This window comes from Notamacropus eugenii, chromosome 5 (assembly GCF_028372415.1).
Source record: "Notamacropus eugenii isolate mMacEug1 chromosome 5, mMacEug1.pri_v2, whole genome shotgun sequence".
Lineage (NCBI taxonomy): Eukaryota > Metazoa > Chordata > Mammalia > Diprotodontia > Macropodidae > Notamacropus > Notamacropus eugenii.
In genome coordinates, this window is record NC_092876.1 from 435149134 (window position 1) to 435156818 (window position 7685).

At 41.6% G+C, this 7685-nt stretch overlaps 1 pseudogene; it reads left to right on the forward strand.

The window, feature by feature from the left end:
• Nucleotides 1-4065: 4065 nt before the first annotated feature.
• On the forward strand, nucleotides 4066-5407 carry LOC140503110 (tubulin alpha-1B chain pseudogene; annotated as a pseudogene).
• Nucleotides 5408-7685: the final 2278 nt, after the last annotated feature.

Consider the following 7685-nt stretch of genomic DNA (forward strand, 5'->3'; position numbering starts at 1 on the left):
TACTTCACCTGTCACTAATGCCTACCTCTCATATATACCCAGGAGAGGTGTGACTGAATTGGACTGAAGTTTGTGGAATTTTCTTTCCCCATGACCTCTTAATTTTTAAATCCAAAGGTCTTTTCTCAGTCCTCCTCTTTCTTGACCAACCTACAGCGTATGATCCTGTTGACCACTCTCTTCTGGGTTCCCTGGATTTTTATGACTCCTCTTTCTCCTGGTTCTCTTCTCAGGAGGAGATGACTACTTCTCATTCTGCTTTGCTTAATTATCATCCATGTCCCATGACTTAATCTGGGTTGACCTACTGGACTTTGACTCAAATACTGTTCACTTCTTCCTATTCCATCTTGGTGACTTCATCAACCCCTGTGGTTTCAATGATCATCTCTCCTAAGATGACTTCCAGATTGGTATCCATTCTTGATTGTCTTCTGAGCTCTCATTCTACATTCTCAGCTGCCTCTTGGCTATTTCCAACTTCTTGCTCCCACAAATCCTCCCTTACTCCCATTTCCCCCATTTTTGTTGAGAATACCACCTTCCTTCTATGTACTCATGTTCAAAACCTTGGATTTATCTTTGACTCTTCATTCTTACTCACCCAATCCCCCATATACAATCAATTGCCAAGTGTTATTGATTCTATGTGTTCATCCTCCAACATATCTTCCTTCTGCCTCTTCTTTCCACTCACATGGCCACCATATCACAACCATCCTAGTGCAGACTTTTATCATCATTGCCTGGGATGTTATTGTAATGGATTACCACCTCTGATGTGAGGTCTTGCCAAGTCTTTTCCACAGGTGCTCATTCACTTTTGGTGTCCACCTTCACCCAACTCTCAGCTGTGGCTCCAAGAACCCTTTTATAATTCCCAAATTCCTTCAAGGCTCCTAAGAGTCACCTCCAACATGGGGCCCTTCCTCATTGCAGATCGGTAGGGTCTTTCTTTTGTATATTCATTGTATGCATTTTCTGTTTTCTTATCTGGATACATATTATTTCCTCCCAAGAGAATATAAGCTCCTTGAGGCAGGAACCATTTTGTTTTGTCTATGTAACATTAGTTCCTGGTATGGCGTTTTACTTATGTGGTTGTTCAGTCATGTCCAGCTCTTCATGACCCCATTTGGGGTTTTCTTGACAAAAATACAGGAGTGGATTGTCATTTCTTTCTTTAACTCATTTTACAGATGAAAAAACTGAGGTAGATAGGGTTAAGTGACTTTCCCAGGGTCACACAACTAGTAAGTATCTGAGACTGGATTTGAACTCTGGTCTATACACTAGACCACCTAACTGTTTTGCATATAGTAAGTACTTAATACCTGTTTGTTGAATTAATGAATCAATGACTTTTTGAGGTTAAAAGATATGCCCAAGGACTTCTAAAGCCTGGATTTGAACTCAGGTTTTCTGACTCTCAGTTTACAATGCAGGGTCAGCAATGCTACAAACAACATTAATACTAACTGTAATAATTACTCCCTCAAAATCCAGCTGATCTTCCCTGTTATGGAAGGGGGAGCACCACAAAGTAATGGTGTTCCAGTCAGGGTGAAGTACATTGAGGACTCAGTGTATCCTGAGATTGCTGCAGCAGCTATGAAGGCCTGGCAAGAACCCCCAAACATCTGGGGTCTGATGCGAAGTCAATGTGATGAAACTGCTCTCACAAATTTAAGGAGTAGGTAGGCTTTGGGTTTCAGAATTGAAACTGGCAAGAGGGAAAGAATACCTTAGAATAATCCAGAGCTAGGCATGTATTAAAGCCTCTTGTTAAATTTTTAGTGTGAACATTTACACTTCAGAAAATTGGCAAACACTACAAATCAGGGCAGGATTTATTATTTTACTTATTGTCTAGGCTTAAAGAGGAGAAAATATTAATAATGCAGGTTAAATTTAAATGTGCTATCCATTTCTGGAGGGCAGGTTGTTAAACATTTACTCTGTCTACACCCCACCTGCTGGAAATTCTTTAGTGCAGATGGGGCTAACCACTAATGTAGCCAAACCACGAATATGCTTCAATCCATTACAAGATTGAAAATATAAATGCTTGTAGTCTATGCCAGGATTACATCATAACAAAACTGGAAACAAAACTTACTAGGTATCAGCAAGGACTTCATGCTGCTTCTTGTCAATGATAGTACTTGTTAATCCTGAGGTCCAAGTTACACAACAATAGATTTCAGATCGATGTAGGACAAGCTTAAGAAATTGCCTCATTTTTAAAACAAAATTTGATGAAATAAGAACAGAAATCAAGTAGTGACTTAAATCTGAAGAGCCTTCAGGGTACTGAAAATGTACACTTGATTTGAACTCCATCTAATAATGAAATATTTTAGTTTGTTCAATTGTTTTCAGTTGTGTCTGACCCCATTTGAGGTTTTCTTGGCAGAGATATTGGAGTGATTTGCCATTTCCTTCTCCAGCTCATTTTACAGATGAGGAAACTGAGGCAAACAGGATTAAGTGATTTGCCCAGGATGACATAGCTATAGTAAGTTTCTGAGGCTGGTTTTGAACTTAGGTCTTCTTGACTACAGGCTCATCACTCTATCTATTGTGCTACCCAACTGCCCAGTAATGAAGTAGATTTCAAAATAATACTAATCATAAAAAATAATTGACAAGGAATAGGCCTATTTAGAATGGAATTTTATAAAATTTTTTTCTAAGTTTAATGGCATGAGCTCAACTGAGCTCAAATATACTAAAATGGAATAATTCAAGAAAACAGATATCTGATTTATGTGTCAGGAACTGTGCTAACAATAGCTAGTGTTTAAGAGAGTTTGCAAGTGCTTTACAAATTTTTTTTTCTCCTTGCAACAACCTTAGGAGGTAGGTGCTATTATTATCATCACCATTTTACATATGAGGAAACTGAGGCAAACAGAAGTTAAGTGACTTGCCCAGGGTCACATAGCTGAGTAAGTGTTTGAGGTGAGATTTGAACTCAGGGCTTTCTGACTCAAGTCCAATGCTTTGCCCACTGAACCCACCTGCTATAACCATTATGGATGGATACATACATTCTCTCACAAGATTTACCAGATTTTGGTATCTGTACATAACAGTATATACTACTAATATAGGTTTGGTTGTTGCTGTTTGCCCAGTTTTGAAGAAGACCAATGACATCATGGGGTGATATCTTGACTCACATGTGAATTGGATTTAAGTGAGGCAGAGTTGCACAGGGTTGCCAGCCTCACTCTCCTCCAGTGTCATCAAAGTCCAGTGGCAGGAAAAAAGTTAAGACCGCTGGTGATGGATCTCAATTCAGTGGATGACCTTGGCATCTTCCATGTCTGATCATCCCCAAGAACTCCATTGTGACTGTTTTAGAGGACTTCATGGCTGCTGGAACAAATTGTTCTCATCTGCCCATTCTATGGGGGAAGTCTTCACATACTTGGGGTAGACACCCATCTAACTCACTCATAGGTTTGAGGCTTGTTTTTTACAACCTGGTTAGTCCATCTATTGAGATGGTTTTACCATGGTGTGGCCACAGTGTAACCATTGTGCATATTACATCTTCTTGGAAGCCCCAAATGAGCACTGAGTGCCAGGTAAACACCCAAAGTGGATGAGCAGGCCTGGAAAGGGCTCCATAAGCCCTCACACCAGAGATGCTAGTGTTCCTTGAATGCCCTAGTTTGGTAAGAACCATTGGAAGAAGATGAAGGCAACTAGGTGGCTCAGTGGCCTAGAGTCAGGAAGACTTGAGTTCAGATATGGTCCCAGACACTTACTAGCTGTGTGATCCTGGGCAAGTCACTTAACCTGTTTGCTTTAATTCATTGGAGAAGGAAGTGGCAAACCATTCCAGTATCTTTGCCAAGAAAATCCCATGGACAATGTGGACATGCTATGGTTCACAGAATCACAAAGAAGTGAACACAGCTGAATAAGAACAGCAGAAACAAATAGGAAGAAAGGTAGAAGGACCTTGCAGTATCAGTGTGTTATTTACCTCTACTCTTAGCATGTTGAGGGCTGCTCCTGCCATCTTAGGTTCTGCTTAATCCATTAATCACCATGCATGACTGTATCTCTATCCATGTTGGCTAACCTGGTGTCCAGATTGGCAATGCCTGCTGGGAATACAGTATCCAGTCTGATGGGCAGATGCCAAGTGCCAAGACTATTGGAAGAGGAGATGACTCCTTCAACACCTTCTATAGTGAAACAGGAAGTGGCAAACATGTCCCCAGAGCAATGTTTGTAGATCTGGAACCAACTGTCATTGATGAAGTTCATACTGGAACCCACCATCAGCTCCTCCTTCCTGAAAAACTGATCACTGGCAAGGAAGATGCTGCCAATAACTATGCCCATGAGCACTATACTATGGGCAAGGAAATCAGTGATTTGTTTCCAGACAGAATTTGGAAGCTGGCAGAACAGTGCATAGGTCTTCAAGGCTTCTTGGTTTTCCACAGCTTTGGTGGTGGGACTGGCTCTGGTTTCACCTCTCTGCTGATGGAAAGTCTGTCCATTGCTTATGGCAAGAAGTCTAAGCTGGAGTTCTCCATCTCCCTAGTCCCTCAGGTTGACACAGCTGAGTAGAGCCCTACAACTCCATTCTGACCACTCACACCACCCTGGAGCACTCTGATTGTGCCTTCATGGTAGATAATGAAGCCATCTATGATATCTGCCACAGAAATCTTGACATTGAATGCTCAACCTACACTAATTTGAATCCCTTATTAGCCAAATTGTGTCCTGCATCACTGCCTCTTTCTGATTTGGTGGTGCCTTGAATGTTGATCTGACAGAATTCCAGACCAACCTGGTACCCTATGCCTGTATCCATTTCCTTCTGGCCACATATGTATGCCCCAGTCATCTCCTGCTGAGACAGCCTATCATGAGCAACTCTCTATAGCAGAGATCACCAATGCTTGCTTTGAGCCTGCCAACCAGGTGGTAAAATGTGACCTTCACCATGATAAATACATGATTTGCCTCCTGCTTTGCCATAGTGATGTGGTTCCCAAAGATATCAATGCTGCTATTGTCACCATGAAGACAAAGTATAGCATCCAGTTTGTGGATTGGTGCCCAACTGGTTTCAAGGTTGACATTAATTACCAGCCTCCCATTGTGGTTCCTGGTGGTGACCTGGCCAAGGTACAGCAGGCTGTGTGCATGTTGAGCAACACCATAAGCCATTGCTGAGGCCTGGGGTGGCCTGGACTACAAATTTGATCTGATGTATGCCAAGCATACCTTTGTCCATTGGTATGTGGGGGAGGGCATGGAGGAAGGAGGGTTCTTTGAGGCACTGGAGGATATGGCTGACCTAGAGAAATATTATGAAGAGGTTGGTATGAATTCTGTTGAAGGAGAGGGTGAAGAGGAAGAAGAGTACTAGTTACCTCTTCTATACAACTCTACAGCATGTCGCATCCAAAATTCATCAGCTTAAACATACTTAGCTTACCTGTTACCTAGACAACTATTGAGAAGCGACCATGATGGTATGAAGGTAGCCTTGATAGTACAGCTAGCTATCTGGTTAGTTTGTCTACACTATCAAAACTGTGTTCATGTCTAAGTTTTCCATGTGTCTCTGTAAAAAATTTCCCATCATGTCTATGAAATTAAAGGCTTTAAGGAAAAATGCAAAAAAAAAAAAATAGAGATTGTGGGAGTGGGGACAATCTGCTGAAGAAGACAGCAGCAGATAAGATCACAGGTAGGTAGATGTAGAGGGCTTGGTCTGAACAAGTAGAAGTGCCACCTCATCATCAGAGACCAAAGTGAAGGGGGAGATGGTAGAGGACAATATTAGAAAGATACAAGATGAGAAAGAGATGAAAAGAGGGATTTCTCAGTGAATGACTTAATTTGGTTTCTCAGTGAAGTATGAGCTAAGGTTCTCAGCATGGAGAGTCATGGGAAAAATAAATGAAGAAAAAGTTTGGAACACATTTTCTGGTGAGAATGATAGGGAATCAGTTAGGGAGCAGTGAGGGCACAAATGAGATTAGCTGCATCAGTTTAGGGTAGGCCCAGCCAGTATGGTTTATTATTTCCTCCAATTCTGTTCAGTAGCATGTGAGAAAGAGGCAGATGGTAGGAGTGATTCAGAGGTAATGCTTGGTCAGGTATGAATCAAAATAGGACAAGAGATTCAATAGTAGGGAATAGGGCCGAGTTGAACAGATTCACCAAGGGGTCAAAAATGGAAAAGGAGAAGAGTATAGATAGAAAGGGTTGAAGGTCAGGGAGAACAGTGAAGGATGGAAGTATTGGAAGGTCACAATGTGGATAAGGCTAGTAGTAGTAGTAGTAGTAGTAGTAGTAGTAGTAGTAGTAGTAGTAGTAGTGGTAGTGGTAGTGGTAGTGGTAGTGGTAGTAGTGGTAGTAGTATTTACTTAGGAGGCTTAGCATGAGTGGAGCATAAGGAGAGAAGGAAAATTTATGGTGAGATAAAGGAATTCAGAGTTCTTGAATAAGGAGATAGGGTACTTGTGGGTAATGTCAAGATCAGAAGTATGGCCGTAGGAGTTGAGTAGATAGAACTGGGAAATTAAGATACTTGAAGGAACATCACCATCCACAAGATGGCACATTGGATAGAGTGCCAGGCCCTGGAGTCAGGAACTCATCTTCCTGAGTTCAAATCTGACCTCAGACACTTATAAGCTGTGTGACACTGAATAAGTCACTTAACTGGGTTTGCCTCACTTTCCTCATCTGTAAAATGAGTTGGAGAAGGAAATGGCAAACCACTTCAGTATCTTTGCCAAGAAAAAAGCAAAAGGGGGGCAGAGCCAAGATGGTGGAGTAGAAAGACACATATACTCTAGTGCTTCCCCACAGCCCACAAAATACCTGTAAAAAATGACTCTCAACAAATTCTAGAGCAGCAAAGCCACAGAACAACAAAGTGAAAGAGGTTTCCAGCCAAAGGTAACCTGGAAGGCCAACAAGAAAGGTCTGTCTCATGGGACACTGAGTGGAGTGGAGCCCAGCCCTGGCCATGCAGCACTGGAAGGAACAGGACTTGAACAGACCTCCAGAGCAGAATTCCCAGCAGGGATGGTATCAGATCACTCAACCCACAAGGGACAAAGAAAACTTGAAAGGTCAGTGTGGGAAGGCTTTCCCAGTTGGACAAGAGGAAAACAGAGTTCCCCCAGTGATATAGAAGACTTCCAAGCATTCATGATGAAAACACCAGAACTGAATAGAAAATTTGACTTTCAAACACAAGAATCAAGAGAAGCATGAAAAGGTAAACAGGAAAGAGAAATCATAAAAGACTTTCTAAAGCTGAACTGTTTACATTCCTACATGGAAAGATAATATTTGTAACTCTTGAGAGTTTTCTCAGTATTTGGGTAGGTGGAGGGATTACACACACACAAACACACACACACACACACATACACACACAGACAGAGAGTACAAGTTGAGTTGAATCAGAAGAGATAATATCCATAAAAAAATAAAATAAAAATTAAGTGATGAGGGAGGAAAATACTGGGAGAAGAAAGGGAGAAATGGAATGGGGCAGGCTATAACTCCTAAAAGAGATCAGAAAAATCTTGTTCAATGGAGGAGAAAAGGGAGAAGGTGAGATGGGAAAAGTGAAGCTTACCCTCTTCACGTATGGCTTAAGGAGGGAATAACATGCTCACTAA